The sequence below is a fragment of the Sebastes fasciatus genome, chromosome 4 (genome assembly GCF_043250625.1).
Source record: "Sebastes fasciatus isolate fSebFas1 chromosome 4, fSebFas1.pri, whole genome shotgun sequence".
NCBI lineage: Eukaryota > Metazoa > Chordata > Actinopteri > Perciformes > Sebastidae > Sebastes > Sebastes fasciatus.
This window is the reverse complement of record NC_133798.1, coordinates 26,954,913-26,978,646: the sequence shown is the minus strand read 5'-3', so window position 1 is coordinate 26,978,646 and position 23,734 is coordinate 26,954,913. Positions and strand designations below refer to the sequence as shown.

The 23,734-nt window shown below is 39.8% G+C and overlaps 1 protein-coding gene across 3 annotated transcripts in view; it reads left to right on the top strand.

Annotated features, from left to right (window-relative positions):
• The window catches only part of shank3a (SH3 and multiple ankyrin repeat domains 3a), a 241,574-nt gene that overhangs the window by 10,328 nt on the left and 207,512 nt on the right, over positions 1-23,734 (top strand). For all 3 annotated transcript variants that reach the window (XM_074633234.1, XM_074633236.1, XM_074633235.1), the window contains exon 2: positions 21,196-21,335. The gene's annotated coding sequence lies outside the window, so the exon portion shown is untranslated. The remainder of the gene's footprint in view (positions 1-21,195; positions 21,336-23,734) is intronic.

The window sequence follows — 23,734 nt, the reverse complement described above, 5'->3', positions numbered from 1 at the left end:
AACACATTATTGTACCTTGGGTTATGCAAATAGGCAAGCGTGTGCTCTACCACCCTTCTGCAGTATGCAACAACATTTCACACACCTCGTGTTTCAGCTTCAGTGGAATATTTGTGCAGCAGATTTGTGTAGTTCACTCCTTTTCTATTCACTCATGTTTGCTTTATGTGTCTGAGTCCTTCTCAAGGTCCTTGGTTAATACTGAGACAACTGGCATGCTGTGAGCGGTTGTTTGGCCTGCTCCCCCACTCATAGCAGAAGGCAGGTGAGGAGTGGCTGTTTGTCCCTGACCACTTTGTCAAGTCCAAATGAAATTATCCACTCGCTCAGGCTTCTTCAGTTCAGAACTAAAGAGGGCTCTTGGATTAGCGGCAAGACATCTTCAACTCTGCGGCTTCAATGTAGTGGATAATTTCATTTTGACTTGATGCTGAACCACCTGGATGAATGGGATTAATCTCTCCGCGACAGATTGTGCTCTAATGCTGCATTATTATCACGTACAGACCTGCAGGTGGGAGAGATCTTTGTGATTACATTTTACAGTGATGGTACTCTGCTTGTGTCAGCTTTGACTTAGTGACCTACTGCCCTGTGGTCTACAGCGACTGAGGATTGTGTCACTGCAGGCTTGCATTATAGGATTTCCGACAGGGCTTTACACAAAGCCCTTCACCTATGCTCACACAACCAAGTCCACAGTATGTAACTACTCTTTGTTTTTAGATGGTTAACTTTTTCATCCATCCGTTGCGCTCTTATTAGCAGCCCCTAGCTCTCAGCAGTGGTTAAGTCAATTAAGTAGCTCCATTATAATCAGTGAGAGCTGGAATGGCAGCCTGAGCTATCGTGAAGCTGATGGAGGACTCGGTCACAGCTATAACCTGCTGTTTACATGCAAAAAGAACTCACTGGCCTCTATGTGGGCTGGGCTCAGAGGTGGAATAAGGCACAGCTGGACATTGATTGAGGAGCTGCAATTTACATGCTGCAGAGATGTGGAGCAACGTCTCTCTGCTTCTGCTCCCTGGGATTTTTCCCACAGAAATAGGATAGAGTGTGTTTGTGTGCCAGGCTGCAACACAGACATTAGTAAACTGGCAGAATCAGATCTGTTGATGGAGAGGATAGATAGCCAGGTAGAAACAGACAGACAGACAGACAGATATGCACGCAAACACACACTCAATGGACTAAATGCAATTACAGAGAACCACAGGGGAGCATATAAAACAATGCGGCTGTTACACTTCCATTATCGGCAATATCAACAATGCTTAGCCATTACAAATGGGGGAAAATGACTATAATAACGTTGATTTGATGATTGCAGTCTCTTTCTGAAACATATTAAATTTCTGATTGAATTATTGTGCTTTGTTTTCATATAACTTGGCCTAGCCTAATTAACAATGTTGAAAGTGAGTTCTAAGGGTTTGTCTTTGAAGTCTTGCCCTCTGCATACAATTTGAAAAATGGGTCTCATGTGTGGAGCAGTTCCTTCTCCCCGCTCTGTGCCTCGGTAGCACACTCACTCTTATCACGATTCAGCTGTTGGCCAAAAACAAAGAAAACAGAGAAACTCATTACTGCTCTTCTGGCCTTCCAGTCAGATTTATATTTTTTCCAAGAGGAAGTCTGCAAAACAATCCAGAAATAAATACAGCATGTGTGTGTCAGTGTATGTGTGTGTGTGTGTGTGTGTGTTCCTGTGTGCATGTATGACTCAGTGAAGCTTAGTCCTGCTTCATACAGTAGGAACTTCAATAAAACCTCATAAATCTGGCACTATTACGGTTCTTTGGCCCTGCCCAAATATGGGTTTCCCTTACAGGTACAGTGTGTAGGATTTGGCGGCATCTAGTGGTGTGATTGCAGATTGCAACCAACTGAGTACCCCTCCGCCCTTTCCAAGACTGCGATAACGTGAGCCACTGAGTGCAAAACCGTGGTAACGCCGTTCACCTCGCTCAGAGGCCATCCTTACCATAATAACATACTTCAAAAGCAATGGAAGTAAGACGGCGGCTGGCGGTACCACAGTTTTGCACTCTGTGGCTCACGTTGCCGTAGTTTCTCAAGCGTGTCAGAGAACTACGGTGGCTTTCAAGTAATGTAAAAACGTGAAGGGTTCTCTGTAGAGCCAGTGTTTGGTTTGTCTGTTCTGGGCTACTGTAGAAAAAATGGTGGAGCAACATGGCGGACTCCGTGGAGAGGACCCGCACAAGCCCGCAGGAAGAGCGCCAGGCGTGAGGCAAATTTCCGCAGTGGCCAAACGACGGTACTACAACTTCCGTGTCCGTTACGTGATGCCATTGGGCCCAAAAAGGCTTTTTCAGAAAAGACTTACACTGAAAGAGAAAGAGACGTCTTTAACTCAGCGAATAATTTTTTTTGAGGTAAATCAACTTCCCAGTACGAACACTTCAATAGCCCTTATTTAAATCAATATGTCCTAAAAGTTGTAAAATGCACTAATAGCCGAATCCAAAGTTATTTCCCTTACTCCAGTCATATGAATGAGACCCAGACCGAGGCTGGAGTGAGGGCTGGGAGGCGGAGTTGAAGGAAACGCTACTGCGCCAGTTCTATGGGCCCAATGGATGCGGAAGATCGACGGATGATCCGAGTATTTTATCACTCGACAGTCGAGCCATTTTGGCTTCATGCGCCACTGGGCAACTTCCATAGGAATTAACGGGATCCCGCCTCCAACACTGTATCCAGTTCTCTTTATACATCCATGGAAACGGTCCCTATGTAAATATGAAGGGCTCATTCTAAGCTAACGAAAACGCAACGATTCTTAGTTTCAGATGATTATACGCAAATGAAAAACATAGTTATGAATATTATCTTCCGTTTCTGCTAATAGATCCCCCAAAATATTACACACTGTTCCTTTAATTAATTTCGTAGTCTGCCAGCGTACATTTGCCTTTGTATTGGTCCTGGATAAATTTAATTTTACAAACGTTTTCACATCTAGAGACTCACAACACGCTGATTCATGCATGCCAAATGCTTAGCTTTAGATCCTGACATCCATATTTGGACATGGCTACCACAGTCCTACCATCCTGATTAATCCGTCTGTGTCACATCCCTCAGATGTATTTCTCTTTATCAGATCTGGGCCCAAGTTGTGCCCTCATTGTCTGTCTCTGCTTTGCCAGAAGTGGCCACTGGACAGACTGGCAGAGGTCCAGACACAATCCCTTTAGAGGCAGCAGATCTCTGCCTTCTCTTCTCCTGTAACTCTCAGTGGCTCAACACCATCAAACTATCAGCCAATAGCTATGAGGCCAGAGTCGACGCTGAGAGGAAGGCCGATAGGAGGAGTAATTAGTGCTCGGCACAACACTTTGGTGGAATTCTTTGTGTGTGTGTGTGTGTGTGAGGGAGAGAAAAGAAGAGAGCAGTAAGACAGAGGGAAAGAGAGAGATAGGGCTCGTCCTTGTGGAGTCACAGTGCCCCCCCCCCCCCCACTACAATAGAAAACCAAGAAAAGCGATTGCATGTAAGGGTGGTTTTTCCAGACCCCATTAGCAAAATGGTTTCCCATGGGGTAAAGGTTACCAATCAGAATTCAGGCCAGGGTGTCTGGACGGGTGTCGACGACACATGCAATTATGATGTCTGCTGTAAGGATTAGGGCTGTGAATGTAGGATCCTCTTGCATATGTGTGCATGTGTGAGTGTGTGTGCGATCAGTGAGTCCGTCTTCCTGTTGACCTCAGTATGTGTTTTGATTTCAGAACAGATGCTCCTGGGAAAGTTTTGCTGCGTGTATAGGTCAGTGCTCGCTGTGTCTTTTATTAAGTGCGTCCCTCAGTCTGTTTCTGTCCTCTGAATGTCCCGCAGAGCATTTGTTGCTAAGTGACAGCGCTGTACAGTATAAGGTCAAGCCATAACCTCCACTGAAAACTTACAGGCTGTTAAATACATTCTAAAGTCTTACATACTAGGACTAATTATACTTGGTAATGGGAGAGTTGCAGAGATCTTTGGTGATTTTAATCCCATGGAAATATGTAAATTTCTAAAATAAAAAATTCCAACACAAATGTCCAACCCCACGACTCGCTAAATCTGTGCCGGTGAAAGTCATTATCATTCCATCTCTATTTAGTTCCTTTTATTTCTTCCACATTACCATTTTCTTCTGTCTGCAGTCAAGAAAATAATGTAATAATAGCAGGTTTGATCAAGGTTATGAATGCATTTCCCGCACAGAACATCAAGTTCTTCCTCGCTGAATCAGAAAGTTAGAAAATGTACGGCCTTGACGTACTCCAAAGGCTTTTTTTCCCCACAGTAAATGTCATTGTCATTTGCAAAACAAATTCCCAGTACAAACTTCCGAGTGTATCAGCAACAAAATTGATAGACAATGGGAAGACAAAGACAGAGATACAGCCGAAGAGAACAAAAAAAGAGAGCAATTTCAACTGCATTGTGTTTACTCTGGCTAGTTTTTCTACCTCAATCTAGTAATGCTAAAACAATTTCTCTCTACTATACAGATTAAGAACAGCAGCTGCAAAGATATACAATGCATACTCATTACGGTTGGAGCCAAAAAGACACCCAGACACAGCAACGCTCTGACTGTGCAGCCAAACACAATCGAAACAAGCCAGTTTCCAATATTGTGTTATTTTTTATTGAGTTCCACCAAACTGAATTGAGTAAATAGAAATCATTGTACTTTGCCCAACACAGTCAGTGACATTAAGGTCGCTTGGTTTCAAGGGAGGCTAGGCACCAGGAGTTTGATTTCCCAGTTGGAGTGGAGACCCTCGAGAGTCCTTCACCCTGGAAAACCAGCAAAGAGAAACGCCTCAATAATCACACGTTGACTGGAGCTCTAATCCCCAAACATCTGACACAATTACACCTATTAACACAGGTAATTAAACTCACACACATGCACTCTGTGTGTATTGTGTGTGAGATGAGAGAAAGACAGTTTGTTGACTTCTGTATGTCAAAGCTTCCAAAGATATATCCATTGAAGGGATTTTTGAATATGTATTTTGCCAGGAAACCGTATACTTATTTGGAAGAAAGAAAAGTCCCCATGCCACAACAAAGAGTCAAACAAACAACCAAGACACTTTGTGAGAAAGGTTGAGGGTTGAGGAAGATGAGCACTGAGGGCTATCTGAGCCTCAACTGATGTCAGCTGGAGTTTACGGTGGATTACTGATCCGCTTGGTGCTCCTTGACAACCAGGCGAGTCACCGAGAGGTGAGAGCAGGAAGGGACGACAGACTGACGGACAGGAGAGGGAAAAGGAGGAAATGGAGAAAGGAGGAATGTCAAATCTGGTGCATTGGAAGTGATTTTGGCAGGAAACCTAAGTTACCATAGCGACATGGTGAAAGCTCTGCAGCAAGTAAGAGGCGAGAGAGAGAGAGATGGAGAGAAAGAGAGTAGACCTTGAGGTATTGTATCTCTCTCTGTCTTTCATAGCAATATTTTGGATGTTTACTTACTATATAAATACCGGTTTGGCACGAGTGCACAACTATCAATACTGAATATTGACATAATTCATGTTTATATTATCTAACTTGATGTAACACAGGTTTGTGCTACCACATTGTCTCTTTCATTATTGAAGCCCAGTCAGGTTAATCAAAGCCCTGTTAGGCTCATCATCACCACGGTTCCACAGTCTGACAACCCCTGGCTGAAAGGATATGAAGCAGAACTACACATCCATTTACATCAGTACGCTCTTTGTAATGTGGATTGTAATTGGTAGTCTTTGATGCGTCGGACTGCTGGGACCGCTGACTTTAATAAGCTTATTCACCAGCATGAAGATTCAGATAGGGGTTCTACCATAGACAATCAAGGGGGATAAATGAACACACACAAGCACACACACACACATTTTTTTTTAAACACAAACCCATGCTTGAATGCACATGGCAATTCAAATGCATGACACCTATAGGAGCACATAGCACTATGCAGTCATGTCAGCCCACCAGCACAAACAAGTTTACACAGGGGAGGCGTCAGAATACAGTATCTGTCTGTGTAACAGGACCTGCTGGGATTTTTCAGAGCTTGATATCCATCTCCCCAAAGATGCAACAAAAGATGGACACTTGGCAGAACAAGATCACCAAAGCTGCTACAGCTACCCAGAATCGTCCTCATACTATTCCTCTGTCTCTCTTTATCCTTGTCCTTACTCTACATAAAGACTCAGCAAGTTGGTGGCAGGCCGGTGCAGACAATATGGTACATTAGTCACTTGGCTGTGTGTTGCCTTCACCATGGAGGTATCGCTAAGTCTTTTTTTTATACCAGGATATCTCTAAACTTTTAACTTTACATTTTTTGTCTACATCTATGGTTGTTATGCAACAAAGATCTGTGGTATGTATCTCAACCACTTCTTCTTCTTCTTCTTCTTCTTCTTCTTCTTCTTCTTCTTCTTCTTCTTCTTCTTCTTCTTCTTCTTCTTCTTATACTTCTTCTTCTTCTTCTTCTTCTTCTTCTTCTTAACACGTGAAACTATAAAACATAAGGAATCCATTGGTACCAACCATGTCATACTAGCTCATCGCAAAGGAGGTTAAAAGAACGCTCTAAATTTGTGCTAAATTTGGCAAGGAAAAACTGGCAGGGCCATTTTCAAAGGGGGTCCCTTGACCTTTGACCTCAAGATATATGAATGAAAATGGGTTCTATGGGTACCTTGAGAAATCTCCCTTTAAGGTACATTTTAACAGATAATAAATGTGTGATTAATTTGCGATTAATCGCGATTAACTATGGACAATCGTGCGATTAATTGCGATTAAATATTTTAATCGATCGACAGCCCTAATAGTATTATTATTATATTTATTCTGTTCCTTTACCAGATGCTCAGCTGCCATAGTGGTGGAAGAAGTATTAATATATTTTAAGCAAAAGTAGCAATACCACTGAAATACTCTTTGAATTCAAAATGTTTCTAAAATAAAAGTATTGAGGTGGTATCAGCAAAATGTAATGATTATGTCCATTTGATCCTTACTATTAACTCTGTATTTTAGAACCCTTATCCAGTAGCAATATATTATATTACCAATGATGCATTAACATGTTAGCAGTAATAATGCAGCTGTACACAGTGGAGCTATTTCTATTCATGTGGGTTGGGTAGTTTAATCTTTAAATTGGGCTTTATATTTATATTTTTTATCATACTGTATGTTTTGGATTTAATCTGAGTGATTACGAATAACTGTATCTGTCAAATAAATGTAGTTGATTAAAAGTAGCATAACATTTAAATACTCAAGTTAAGTGCAAGCAGTGGTGGAAGAAGTACTCAGATCCTTTACTTAAGTAAAAGTACAAATGCCACAGTCTAAAAATGCTCATTACAAGTAAAAGTCCTGGGTTCAAAATGTTGCTTAAGTAAAAGTACAGAAGTATTATCAGCAAAAAGTACTTTAAGTATCAAAAGTAAAAGCACTCATTATGCAGTATGGCTCCTTTCACAGTGTTATATCATTATAAAATACTATATTATTCACTTTTCATCACTAATGAATACATGCCAGAGCATATTAATGTTGTAATTCATCAATCTGGAGCCAGTTATAGATACTTTGTGTTCTACTGAGTCGATTAGTAGTAAAGTACTGCATCAAATCATGTCTTTTTTATGTAAAAAGTAAAGCTGTCAGATAATTGTGCAATATTTCCATCTGAGATGTGGAGTAGAAGTATAAAGTAGCATAAAATGGAAATACTCAAAGTACAAGTATATCAAAATTGTACTTAAGTGCAGTATTTGAGTACAGTTATTAGTTACATTCCACCACTGAGTACAAGTAACTCAAAATTGCAGCACAGCCATTTTCCTACAGTTCCTATAACACCTCTAATAGGAGCAGTTTTTAGGCAGATGAGAAACTCATTTGTCGACAACGCGTTTAGAAGGCATTGACGCACAAACGGGACCCATCGATCTTCTCTATTATCCATCCTGCTTGTCTCATTCCTGCTTGATCTCTCTCTCGCTCTCTCTCTGTTAATCCTCTACAAATGTCAAGCAAAGACATTCCTTGGCCAGTCCCTCACTCTCCTTATCACCCGGGATTTGTCTGTGTGTGTGTGTGTGTGCGTGTGTCTCTGTGTTTGCATGTGTGTCTCAGTGTTTGCATGTGTGTCCTTGTCTGTGTATGTCTTGGTCGACATTGCTGAAGGGTTGCTTTGTTTGTATGTTCTGGAGAGGCTTAGGAAACGCCACTCAAACTGGAGCTGGTACAACGTGACTCGATACCGTCACATTTTTTGAAGTCACCAAGCAATGGAGGATGGGTAATAAATCATTCTGTGTTCAATCACTGCATGTTTTGTCCCATTTGGAGAGATTGCCCACTGTTCACACCCATGTCTGTGTCTGTGTGTGTGTGTGTGTGTGTGTAATGTGTTTGTCTGTCTTTGTGCGGTGTCATCTGGCACCATGAGTGAAAGAGATTAAACATCTCCCACAAAAATCTCATTTCTCTCCACTGCTCTTTTCCCATGCATTTGTCACCATCCCAACAACTCAAACACTGCTGAGAGAAGTCCCAGAGAGGGTAGCCAGCATGCGCCTGTGTGTGTGTGTGTGTGTGTGTGTTGGGTGTATGTGTGTGAATGTGTGCAGTCGAAGGCTACTAGAAGGGTTGAGAGCTTGTTTATTTCTACTGCCAGTGATCAGCTTAGTTCCACATGGCGATCACTACAATGATCGATTTCATGTTTTGCCGGTAGTCGTATTGTTCGTGAGTGTGAGTACTTGAAATCGTCTGACAAAAGCTCTCTTCTGTGTCGCTCTCAGAAATGCTGTGGGGTCGCCATGGTTACCAGCAGGCACGCTTCCCTTGCTTATACATTCAGCAGAGCGAGATTTTCCCATGTGGGTAAATCAACACAGTTTGATATACTGACCTATACCATTATATAACAGTGTTGTTTTTACAATACTAGAACTCTGTTTTTTGTTCACTTCACTTCTTGTTTCAGTGTCTGGAGCTTTTTGCCATCATGGAGTCTCGTCCAGCGAGGTACCTTTATCAAGTATTATTTTACTCACCGCTGGGTGGGAGATGGGTGGGTGGGGGAGATTTTAGGCAGTTCTGTTTTCTACCATTATTACTTCTTCAAACCATGATTGCTACTGAAACATTCAGATTTATAAACGTCTATGTGCACTAGATATGTGTGTTTATTATTTATATAAATTTTATTCAATATGTATTATTATTTTTTTGTTATTATTTAAAACAAATTTAAGTATTTTTTCTTCATTATTTCAATCAATACTTTGAATGTATCTTATATATTTATATTTTCATCTACTCATTATTATAATTATTATTATGTAGTTAAAGTATATTTGATACAAGGATAGGTTCATTAACAATAATATATCATTACCACATTTTACTTTTCTATAATTATTAATTTCTTATGTTATTTTATTTTATTTTTCTGGTTTCAATATTTGTTTTAAAAACTAAAAAGAAATGATTGGTACATGTTGGAATTGAATTGTAAAATAAGCCTTTTGCTAATAAAAAGAAATCTTTATATATTTTACTCACCGATGTCTTACTATACATAAGAAAAAAACTTTTTTCAGATTCTTCATACACATACAGCTATATACGTGAAATTTGACCTTTGTATTTAACCCATTGTTAGGAACAGTGGGCTGCTGTAAAGCGCCCGGGGAGAAACTTGGGGTTCAGTGTCTTGCTCAAGGACACTTCGACATGCAGACAGTAGGAACCAGGTATCAAACCACTAATTGTATACAGGTCAAATAAAAAAAAATGGTCTCAATAAAATTAAATGTCTACTATGGGGACTAACATCGTCACACATGAATACAGTTGGGCTCAATGGATCCACAAGAGTCTCAGCTTTAAAGTTTGTTTTTTTACAGTTTACAGTATGTAATTCCTAGACTGTTTAGGGACCTCAGTATGCAGAAATATTCAAATACACCATTTCAGAATAGGTGAAAATAACACATTTATACTGCATAGTTTTTGCCCCAAACTGCATGTGATTATCATAAAGTGGGCATGTCTGTAAAGGAGAGACTCGTGGGTACCCATAGAACCCATTTTCATTCACATATCTTGAGGTCAGAGGTCAAAGGACACCTTTCAAAATGACCATGCCAGTATTTCCTCACCAAAATTTAGCCCAACTTCGTAGCATTGTTTAGCCTCCTTCCTGACTAGCATGACATTGTTGGTGCTTTAGGTTTTCTAGTTTCATATGATATCTGTAACAACACTTCTAGCTCTAAAACTGAACCTGCTACAGCCTCTGAAAGACAGTAAAGTCGGTCCGGATCGCGCCGGAATGACCATTTAACCCACTGAGTTACAGCCAACCCTAACTTTCTTCAACTGTCTTATAGAGGCAAAATACTAAAAAAAATATAATTATTTTAAAGGCTTTACCATCCCTAAAAAATGCCAGTGTTTAATTCTCTCCTGAAGTTTTGAGAAAATAGTTGCTCTTTGTGTATGATTATTAAATAAAAACCTCCCTATGGTAAATTCAAGGAAGGAAACTGTGAGTCATCAACAATTAACAGGATAATTTGGTATGAATGAAGGATCCATAGAAAACTTGAATCATCCATCTGTTAGCCCTGATTCACAAAGCACACACACACACACACACACACACACACACACACACACACACACCTACACACAGCAGGGCGAAGAAAACAGGGGGAGGGGACAGCTGATAATTGGCAGCTTCTCTTTCATGAGCAAGTGTTTGTTTTTATGTCAATTAACAAAACAAGGGTTCAGCTTAATGAGGCTAATGAGGAAGCACCTCATTTGGCTCTGCTAGTTTAACGATCTGTCAGTGGAGGAACAAAACACACATGCACGCACACACACACACATTTTCCACTCAAAAACTCATGAAAAGTAATGATGTCTTATAAATGACTGAGTAGAAAAGTTCAAACTGAAATCATATTATTGTGTGAAATATAAAAAAATTAACAATTGACATTTTTGAACTATAACATATAGTAAACGCTTCTTTTCAGCCAAAGAAAATATATTCAATAAGCATTGCACTCCACCTAGTTAAACCTATTAAACTGATTATTTAAATTATTAATCAGGCCAAGTCATCATAACTAATAATGACTGTAATCAGAGTGTGTTTCATGGCTGATGATGAGTACTCTCCATTTCCATTATCATCATCATGGGTACGGTTGTCTGTGCAATCTACCCCATAGTGATGCGTTGAAGTTTGATGCTGCTGATAAGGCTAATCAGCAATTAGTGCTGTGGAGAGAGAGAGAGAGAGAGAGAGAGAGAGAGTGTCTGTATGTGTGCATGTGTAAGTGCATTTGAATGTGTTGTTGAGTATGTGTTAGCATGCATATTAGCCGTGCGTACTGGCTCTCGTGACAGCCGTGTCAGAGTTGGTTCAGTTCAGCTGGTGGTGGGTTTGTTGTGTAACAGTAAACACTGTTGAGACAAACGCTCCAGTGAGAGCTGTAAGCGCCTTCAAAAAGAGTTCAACTCAGAACATGATGCATAATTATATCCATCAGTCCTAATCCAAATCTGAATTCAATTCAGGTATAGGATTCGGAGGGGTTTGTGCTCATCTGTATCTGCTCGGGGAAGTCCCTCTTCGTTTCCATTTTGCCCTTTTAACAAACTAAGTTATGTGTAAAGAATCCGGACTATTCATCTGGAGGAACAAAAAAATATTTGTAACACCTGAGATTTAAACCTGCAGTATAGGCAGAAAGTTTTTGGCATCATTGGGCAAAAAATCCATAATAACCTTTCAGCATATTGTAATTCAAGTGTTCTGAGAGATAACTAGACTTCTGCACCTCCTCATGGCTCTGTTTTCAGGCTTTAGAAAATCTAACCCGTGACAGGAGACTTTGGCCAATCACAGGTCATTTCAGAGAGAGAGAGCATTCCTATTGGCTGTTCATTCAACAGAGGCAGCTGTCAATCACTCGCAAACTCCGATCAAACGGTCAAACTAGGCAGCGCTGATCAAATAAGAAAAATTAGAAAGTTTGCTCCAGCTGGTGAGCGGTATTTCCTCAACTGATCTCAACATGGCTGGCGGGTCATAAACTGCCTCATTTTACAGCTAAACAGTTCACTACAAGATGTTTCTGAAAACATTTGAGGAGAGAAATAGGCATTACAGTAACATAATATTGATTCATATTTGATCAGCGCTGCCTAGTTTGACCGTTTGATCAGAGTTTGCAAGTGATTGACAGCTGCTCGGAGACGGCAGGCTCCAGCTCGGCTCTGATTGGTTGTTCTCCTCCGGTCTGGGAAATCTTGCAGATGCCATTAGGATCACCGGAGGACACAGAGGCACTTGATTTTTTTCAGATTACCTGTCTCATGTCAGGATATAGTGACTATTTTATAAAAAATAACTTTTTAAAAATCATATTTGCTCCATTTCGACGCACTGCAGCTTTAAGTTGATGTGAATTTTAAGTTTCACTTTATGCTCCATCAACTTTTCATTCTCATAGTTGCCATTTGTTTGAAACAAAGTGACATGAAATGTAATTGACTTCAGTGAGGCAAAATTACTTTCCTTCACATAGCGACACATGGATTGAATCCATTCCTAATAACTAAATGAGAAATTCCTGAAGTGGGGATCTGACTTTTATAATACAATACACTTTTCTTTTCTCACCAACATGCTATTTTTGTGGATTTTTAATTAACTAAAGCAGACAGAGGAGCACACACCTTAATACTGTCTGTCTATTTCATCTGTTATACAGCTCAGAATTGTTGCAAGTCTCTTCATGGCGGGGAGCTCTGTGGTATTTGCTAAACCCACAACCTCTTAAATGAGTGTCCTTCACTAATGGCTAACCATATTCCCAGGTCGCTACAGCTATTTGCAAAGCAAATCCTTGATGGCGGGCCATAGAGAATGAAGCCCAGTCAAATGTGTGATAGCAGGTGTTCCAGGTTGTAGTCATGGTGGCTTGTTTTTGCCTCTCTGTTTGATTACTGTTTCTGTGTTCTGCATGGCTGAACACTGAGCCGCACAGCAGCACAGGCTATCTATCTTTCCGCACAACACGCTCACACACACACGGTGAAACAAAGTAGAGTCCAATTTATTTAAACCACCAGCTGTTCACACTCATCAGAACTGGCTATCATAAACACTGCACTGCGTCTGAGACAAGGTGGACACACTCTCTTTTACATTCATTAATTCAACCGACTGAGATATAAATATGAGCTTAACTGACACCACAGATGGGACAAAATGTGGCTGTTTAAACAGTGACATACAGGTCAGTAAATGGTTTACCTGACCCCCGTGGCCCCACAGCAACAGTTTAGAGAGTGGGGCACTTTGTCTAGCTGTGACCTTCATTTATCAGGTTGTTTATTCAGCCATTGCCTGGCAGCGGGGATGTGGGAACAGTTGATGATGGATTAACAGAGGAAGACTCTAGGATTGGTTCAAAGCCAGGAGATGAACTCTGTGATTTGGTTTGTTCCCTCCCAAAAACCCTTACTTCGTCTTCTGCTCACTCGTTCCTCAAGCCTTCTGTTATTTTATGTAACTAATTTTTTCATATTTACCAACCTTTTATCAACATCCACATATCCACACACATCCGGAGCCCTATCGGCCTGGTGATTTATTTTATCTCATCATTTTGTCTTTTTATTCCTGTGTTTCCTCTCCGTTATCTGTTCAATTTTCCTCCTTCTTCGCAAACAATTAATCAATCTCCCCCTGCCAGATGCAAGCCATCTATCTCTCTCTTCTCCTGCTCATCTGCATGCTGCTCTCTGTTTACGCTCTCTGTCTTTTTCTCTATTCATTAATTCTTTCTCTCTGTTTGTCTCTACGGCGGCTGTGTGTGGAATATAAACTGCACAGAGAGAGGGGATGTCGTGTGATATCGTCTTTCCCCCTGTTTGCTGTGATCAATGCGTCTTGTTAACTTGCATATGCTTGTTTCCACTGAGCCTGGCAACAGCTGATCAATATCCTCATAGTATAGGCACTCATCACTCACCGCATCCCTCTCAGTACGCACGTGCTCACAGATCAATAACAATGATCCCACTTCATTTACATCTAGAGGCCATTCACAAAATTACTCGAGGAGGAGAGAGCATAATCCTCAATAATCCGGTTGTAAATCTGCCATAAATGCTCATCACAGCTGGAGTATCTCAGTCTAAATGACACTCGTGTCCTCGAAACTTTTATTACTTGACAGTGTACAGATAGAGGTAAAGGCACAGTCTATAATCAAGATGGTAATGAAAGGGTCCATTATAACATACAGGACTGAAACCTGTTATCACTCCAATGTAATGACGGGTTTTGCAAAACTGGGAAAGTTTGCTGAAATGGTGGCTGTCAATCGATTCAAATATTTAATTGCAATTATTGCATGATTGTTCATGATTAATCACAATTAATCGCAAACTAATCAGACATATTTTATCACTTCAAAATGTACCTTAAAGGGAGATTTGTCAAGTATTTAATAGTCTTATCAACATGGGAGGGGGCAATTATGCTTGCTTTATGCAAATGTATGTGTATATTTATTACTGGAAATAAATTAACAACACAAAACAATGACAAATATTGTCCAGAAACCCTCACAGGTACTGCATTTAGAATAAAAAAATATGCTCAAATCATAACATGGCAAACTCAAGCCCAACAGGCAACAACAGCTGTCAGTGTGTCAGTGTGCTGACTTGACTATGACTTGCCCCAAACTGCATGTGATTATCATAAAGTGGGCATGTCTGTAAAGGGGAGACTTGTGGGTACCCATAGAACCCATTTTCATTCACATATCTGGAGGTCAGAGGTCAAGGGACCCCTTTGAAAATGGCCATGACAGTTTTTCCTCGCCAAAATTGAGCACAAATTTGGAGTGTTATTTAATCTCCTTTGCGAAGAGCTAGTATGACATGGTTGGTACCAATGGATTCCTTAGGTTTTTCTAGTTTTATATGATATCTTGACTATAGCTCAGCCCTCAACAACCTCTGAAAGACAGAATAGTGGAGTTTTAAGGGGTTAAAAAATATTTAAATGACATGATACCTCAGCAGACTCAGCAGCCCATTAATAATCCCAGGTGTTCTGTTGTCTCAACGCATATTAAAGTGTAGCATGTAATGTAGGATAATTAATTTATTTTGTTGTCCTTTTTTGATTTGGTCCCTTCTCCTTTTCCGCGGCAGCCACCTAACCTCCTCCTCGTACTGCCTCCACTACTCTTTTACTATTGCTGCTGTGGAAGGGCTTTTCCACTGCTTGCTGGGCAACAGTCCAGCAGAGAGCTTGAGAGATGGAGGCAGAGAAAGGGCCGAGGAGAAGAGAGAAAAGGGAGCAGAGGGGTGGAGGTGGACTGTGGGACTGCCCAGAGGGCTGCTCCTGCCAAGGCGGCACAGAAGAGGGTTTGTGTCTGTGTTTGTGTTAGTGGCCCCATGTGTCTTAGCAGGCAGCAAAGGACCAGTTTGCCACATCACAGATATACTGTTGCCAAGGCTAACAGTGGGGCCACACAGCCATCTGTCTCCATATACTAACCCACTGGTTAGCAGCTAATCGCTCACAGGGCCAACCTCTCCCCTCTGCTGCCTCATGGAGCCACAGTTCAACTGCAGCACTAAAGGCATGATACGCTAATATATGACACCGAGTGCATTTCAATCATTTCAATAGCTGTGAGCCATTTGAGAGGACATGTGTGTCATTATAGTGTTTAAACGGCGTCATATTCTCTCACAGCCGGTCTCATTACAGGCTGCCTTCAGACCCAAGGAGAATTATAATCAAAGGCAGAGTCAAGCCCATCCTTTATACGTGACCCTCCAATAACCCTCTGTCCAAATCTCTCAGTTAAGGTCAGTCGTGCTCATTGTTCTGCTCTGGTAGGCAGGAAGTCAGGGAATGGCATCGGCCTTTCCTTCTGGGTGTGTTTGTTTTGCGCAGGGTGGTGCTGTTGATGATATCAATAACATACTTCTCACTGCTTTGGAGTTCATTGTATTAGTTCATGATGGGAAGACTTTGATGGCATACAAATAGCATGCTATTGTTACATAATTGACAAATATATATATAATTTTGATTAATCGCATGATTGTTGATAGTTAATCGCGATTAAGCACACATTTTTTTATCTGTTCAAAATGTAGCTTAAAGGGAGATTTGTCAAGTATTTAACACTCTTATCAACATTGGAGTGGGCAAATATGCTTACTTTATGCAAATATGTGTATATATTTATTATTGGAAATCAATTAACAACACAAAACAATGACAAATATTGTCCAGAAACCCTCACAGGTACTGCATTCAGCATAATAAAATATGCTTGAATCATAACATGGCAAACTGAAGCCCAAGAGGCAACAACAGCTGTCAGTGTGTCAGTGTGCTGACTTGACTATGACTTGGGCATGTCTGTAAAGGGGAGACTCGTTTTAATTCACATATCTTGAGGTCAGAGGTCAAGGGACCCCTTTGAAAATGAAAGTTTGGAGCGTTATTTAACCTCCTTCATGACAAGCTACTATGACATGGTTGGTACCAATGGATCCTTTACGTTTTCTAGTTTCATATGATGCCAGTATCTTCACTATACCTTTAAAACTACAAACTAAAAACGGCAAGTCACGTTAATGCGTGAAAGAAATTGGTGGCGTTAAAACGGATTTGCGTTAACTTCGACAGCCCTAATGAATAGTTTTAGTTATGTTGTGTGACCCCAACGTTGAAAGCACGTGAACATTATAGATGGTTGCTGTTATCATCTGCAGAGCGTCCTCTTCCTTGTTTTTGGAAAAGTCTTTTAAAAGGCATGGATACACAAAACTATACACAGGTGACACCTGGGACTTGCTGACTTTGGCATCAACTTAAAATGCAAAAATGCATCCTCTGCCCAGCATGTGTTCTCTTGTTTTAGTTTGTTCCTCTCAGACACACAATGTGCACCGTTAAACACACACACCGAGTCTCAAATGCACACTTTCACACGCACACACAAACACACATTCATACACAGTAGCCCATGATTTGCAATTTCAGAAGTGTCACAGCTAATTTTTCATAAAGACAGGTTGACAGTGCTTGAAAGTAGGAGCTGACGAATTGTCAACCCCATTCTTTCTTTTTTTTCCCACTAATGCTGTGAACACTTTGACTCTTTTCTGTTTCCCCCTCCAGCACTCAACTTGATACAGTACAATGCATTCAGGAATATTCTTAAGGGGCTAGTACGTTTGTGTTTTTCTAAGTTAGTCTCTTTCATCTGACAGCAGGTTGAAGGAGGAGGAGATAAATGAGTTGAGTTGTTGGGTGTACTGTATATAGACATTTATTTCACTTCTTAAGACGAAGAACATATTTATTAGTCTCTCGGAGCAAACTACCTTCAACTATAGGGAAAACAGAATGCTAAGACAGTGGTGAACAAAGACATACATTTCCTAACTTTAGTTTTTGACAAACTCACCCACACTGCTATGTTGTAGTTTTGGGACTCTCAAATGTTTCCGCAGATACCCTAATGGGCACATATACCACCAGGATGAGACGATGTAGTCTGCTGTAGGACTTTGTTTGAGAAGATATGTGTTGTATTTTAACTTTTGGGCACTATATTTGGGTAAATGTGGTGAACAAAACACCTAATAAAGACTTGAAATTTGACTTGGACCTGCAAAAAATGACTTGTGAGAATATCTGCTTTTTAGTTCATGAAAGTATACTTTAATTTATAGTACTTAACCAATGATTTATATATTACAAAAAAAGTAAAGCACAACTACAAGTCAAGTATTCTTTTCTGTAAGCCTTTAAGGCAAGTATATTTAATTATACTTTTCTTAATCTTGATCAAAAGAATAAGTAAGTAGGCCTTTAAGCCAAGTATACTTAGACTTTTTAAGTATACATGTCAGTATAAGACAAGCTGTATCTCTGATACACAGTACATAAAAAGTAAACTGAAAGTACACTCTCTTATTTTAAGTTATAAAGAAGTATACTAATAGCACACTTTAATAAACTTCATTTTGGTAAGGGTAGACATGCTTATGCATCAGTAACTGAGGCATTTTTTAAAAGCAAATTAAATAACAATTTTAACTTTTAAAACAGCATCCACGCTACTGTGAAGTTTTTCTGCAAGATCTTTGAATCTGGCAGCAGGGCTTTGCTCCCATTATAGTCACATGAGCATCAGTGAGAGCAGCTACTGATGTTGGGCAATAAATCCTGGCATACAGAGCTGTTTTTTAAAACCATCCCAAAGGTGTTCAGCTTTGAAGTCAAGGCTCTGTGCAGATCAAACCTATTTCTTTTCTGGCCTTGCTTTGTGCACAGGGGCAGGAGGGACCTTCGCCAAACTGTTGCCATAAAGTTGGAGGCTTGTTTAAAATATTATGATATGTTGTAGGCTACCATACAATACTATTTATATATTTGTTCATTAGAATAAAGTGGCCTACAGTATTGAATAAGTAACTAAGGAGAGGCTGATAACGTTATATGTAAGATGTTATTGTCATGGTGTGTTGATTATATGTACTTACATACTATTGTTTGTGTGTCTGATAGCAAAGTGATAAATGATGTCGTGCCGCTGGTGATGGGTGGGACAGGCATGGTTATTATATGAGTGATAGACATGTGATAGGTTAGTACGGAAGTTACGTGGCAAATGAATCAACTTTGACATGTGGTTTCACATGGGACACAAAGTCCTGATGGATTATGTGACTTTTATTTTGAAAACGCACTGTTCAGCTGCTGCATACTACACTGTGGCCAAAAGTGTGAAGGTACCCATCATCATCACATCATATTTTGTATAGCCTACTTTTTTCTACTGTTTTAATTCTTTTTGTAATTCACTTTTTATTGCTTTTTCAAAAGAAGTTACATCACACAGAACAAAGACAACAGAAACAAAAGATAAAAACAGTAATAACAATAAAACTAATAAGACCAGAGGAAAAAAAAATAATAAATATAAATACATAAATATATATAAATATAAATACATAAATATATATATAAATATATATGTATATATAAATAAATATAAATACATAAATATATATATATATATATAAATAAATAAATAAGTAAATAAATACATATATATGTATATGTATTTATATATGTATATATATATAAATAAATAAATAAGTAAATAAATATACATATATATGTATATATATATAAATATAAATATATATAAACAAGTAAATAAATAAATAAATATATATATATATATATATATATATATAGGCTATACAAAATATGATGTGATGATGATGGGTACCCTCACACTTTTGGCCACAGTGTAGTATGCAACAGTTTAACAGTGCGTTTTCAAAATAAAAGTCACATATCCATCTTTAATAGATGGTTTCAGTGATAATGACCTTGGATGCTTTTATTTTGATATCAGCCTGTGGTTGACCAGGCTCACCTCGTTCATCTCTGAGGAGTGATTTCTGTCTCAGATAGCAACGTTCACCTGCTAACTTACTCACTTCCACCTCACTTCTGCATGCTATTTCAGGTAAAGCTGGTGCAATTTAGCGTGAATACACCTGTAGCTTAGCAACAACACAACAACTAGCATAGCAGCTAGCTCTTAACTAGCTGGTTAACATACAGGTAAATGGCATGATGCTAACATTAGACCATTAAGGGCCTATGAAGCTGTAGAAACATTCTTTTTCATGCAAATTAATCCTCTTTTTGAGGGCCCTAACATGCTCAAAAAGTTGTTAAACTTGGCACACTTATCAGACGCGGTGAAAAATTTGATATTTTCAGGGTCTCTGGCTCGGCTGATGCAAAATGGCTCTCTAGCGCCCCCTAGAAAGTTGGAAAAATTGAGCCCCTTGCTCCTGTTTAACCTACATGTATGGAATTTGGCAGACAGATGTAACACGTGGAGACGCACAAAAAAGCCTCTTGGAGGTATGCCCAAAACTCAACAGGAAGACAGCTATTTTGAATTGAATATGCGATTTTTGCCCATTTTTAGCGTTGTATAGGCTGTGTACTTTAACAAACTCTTACGGATTTAATCAGATCGACTTGAAATTTGGTCAGGACCATCTACAGACTTTAAGGATGAAAAGTTATTCAAAAGGTGATTTTTCACTGAACGAGGTGACTGTGGCGTGGTGGCCATATTGAGCCATTCGCCATGAAACAGGAAGTTGTTGTAACTTCAGCATACTTTGTCAAATCCGCTCCAAAATTCCTAAGCCATGATGAGGGTCCAGACCTGAGGTCATTTTCATGTCAATATAGATTCATAGACCCACCCCAAGACGTTAGCCACGCCCCCTTTCATAACTCATGAACCGTTTGTCGTAGAGTCTTGTGGCAGGCGTCATTGCGCTCATCCGAGTTCCGGTTTCATTGTGCCTGGCCCGCCAGTACCCCCCACGCACGGGAAGGTGCGAGGGCCCGTTCATGGCTGCTCACAGCTTTAATATTAACATCACATTTATCTAGCTTAGGTGTGAATGCAGCACTTACACAGCACACCTGTACAGCGGACATGTTATGTCAAACACAGGTGTTAATAACATTAATAATGGCTGCATTCCCTTTAGGTGTAACATTGCAATAATCCTGGTATTGTGCATGCTGGCTCACTGGCGTAGCCAACTGGGAGGTTAATAGACCAGGACCATAATTAATGTTATTAGTTACACCTGTAGTTTCTCTGCTATGACATGTCAAAGTGAAAGAAGAGAAAGTCCTTTTAATTTGTATAGCCCAATATCACGAATCACACATTTGCCTCAGGGGGCTTTACAATCTGGACCTCTTTACCACCGTGGAACCTAGAGAGGGGACACGATTTTTTGTTTTTTAGTTTTTATTTCACAGTTGCTGAAATGTATGTTTCCAATGCCAAAAAGCCCCTTTTGGACTTAATTAAATTGATGGAGAGGCTAAATGTCCTGGAGGACGGATGTAGAGATGTAGGCTTAAGGCATACATTCAACAGTAATCTTGACATATTACATGCCTTGTTAAATTTAATGTCTGTTTTTTTGACCAGCTGCTTCTATTCACATGGTACAGGGTCAAGATTTCTTCAGATGTTTCACATCGCATTCAGCTCAGGATGCAAACCAGCTGCAGACTTCATGAAGCCTGTCGGAGTTACACTGCCCCCAAATCTCTCAAGTCCATCAAAGTAGTAGCCTACTCTTCCAAAAAGAGTGAGTACATTCAACAGTTTTCAGTTCATATCGACAGTTTGTTTTTATCAAATTTCTCTCCACAACATTTTGTAGATGCCTAATAGCTTTATTGATTCATTTGTATACCAATTACTTTGAATTATATAAGGAGTTGTTAGGGATTCAGAATCTGCCCTGGAATATAGAGTGCTACAGGAATGAGTCCTAAAACCCGGAAATGAGTTAGCATTTTAGCGCTTCTGGTTCCCTCGTGTGGAAGTCAATGTTTTTATTTAATGGGTTTTTAGTTAGATGCCTGAAATAAGGTCTGTTGTTAACATAAGCTCAAGAGATGTTAGCGTTTTGATCAATGACATAAAATACGTCAGTAAATATCCCAATCGTGAAAAGGCGGTTGCTAACAAGTGGCTAAATGAGACTACTAAACGTCATCATGCCGACTCGTCAGCCTTTACAGCCTCGTTGTGTTTACTTGCGCTCATGCGACCGTGGTGTAGTTTGTTTATAGCCTAACTTAAGCTTTTTACTTCTGGCGATTGCATTCACACTTCAAAAATCATAAAAGTGGTGTTCATTTGTGAAGATTATTTTGCTGAACAAAATGCGTAAGTACGATAAACGTGTGTTTGCCACAGAGCTTATTATCTGCAATAACCTAAAACCCAATGGAAAAATCCAATTGGCTTTTTGTGGAGGGAACCCAGGGCGATGCTAACTTCCTGGTTGGCCTACAAAAATACGTCATCCTGGAGCACTCTATTATGTGTCTATGTATCTATATCTATCACTTTTGCCACAAGTCATCAGTTTATGCTTTTTGTTGGTATGTCTTTTTTCCTTGTATATTTCCATATAATGTCAATGTTTAATAAGGATACATTGGACATATTTCACTGTTGAATTTCAAGACATAAAAATGTGGAGGGAAATGTGATGGTACTAGGCTTGCCGCGGTAGTCGGCGTTACCGGGGTTACACAGTCGTCGGGCATACATCAATTTTTTATAGAAATAAAACCCATTTAGTTCACTTTGGTGTATCAGCGGAGTGTTATCAATACATAGTCGGATGATGGACGCTACAATCTGAAAGCGCTCTACATAAATTGAGCGCCGTCTTATCTTGTAAAATGTCCGGTGTAATCGGTAACACCGGGGTTATCACAAGTTTATTATCTGCTGGGAAAATGTCCTCACCGTGACATCCCTAGATGACACTATCAATCACTATAACAAAATCAGGGAGTGTATCTTTAGTCCCAGGTTTAGAGAGTTTTAATGGGATCTTTAGATGCCAAACACACTTCAGCTAAGGACACATTTTCATAGGACTATTGCAGAACATACCCTGATGTCCCCCTACATGTATATATCATGGTATTCAGATGTTATGTCCTGTGCTGCCTTCTGTGTTGTCACAACCCAGATCAGAAAATGTATTAGAATACAATGTAGGCAGGCCGTCTTTCCATCTATGTCTTATTAAATTGCTCAGTGCTGTGCTCTGTGTTTTCTGAGCTCTCCTCTGTGTTTGATATCTCATTTGGCATTCCCTGTGTGCGCAGCCCTCGTTATCGTATTCCTATGCAGTGCACTGGCGTTTGACATACAGACACCAAAGACTGGCAGCATTGCAGATCAACTGCCTCTCACAGCAGTACTCTCTCCCTGTCTCATTGCGTCTCTTCCTCTCATCCCGTCTTGTCTCTCTCATAGACCTCAAACAGGTGATGGACCTAAGGGATCACTGACTGTCACTTGCTTAGGCATTAATTTGATTTGAATCAGGTCATCGCGTGTCTGCGGTGAGAGGAGTGTGGAGTGTGTATCTGCGTGTGTTGCGTTGGAGATAACAGTGAGGTGAGGCCTGCGTGGGGCTCGTAGAAGGAGAGCGTTTTGACATTTGAGTTTTTTTCATTTGTATGTGAACACTTTCAATAACAGATGTCAGGAAAATAAGCAGGACATGTCTCTGAAAACAGACTGATTTCTAGAAAATACAGCTTCTGCACTAGAAGATATCGTCATGATGGGAATTTCTCATGCTCAGACACGCAATAGATGTCAAATACTCGGGCTGGGACGATACACCTATCTCCTAATTCGATAATATCACGATACTTGGGTGCTAATTCGATATGTATTGCGATTTTTAAGTATTGTGATTTTATAAGTATGCGATTTGATATTACGATTTATTAAGATTCTTGTTTACTTTTTTAACACTAGACCATGGGAAAAAGTGGAATCATACACTTCTAGGGATTTTTACTTTGGAACATATCTAAATTAATACGGTAAGAATGTTTTATTTTTATCATGTATGTAGTCAAATATATCAGTCATTGTCAGGCATTATTTATGAAACGAATTTCCAGCAACCCAAAAATCAAAGAATAAAGACATTTCCCCCACAAA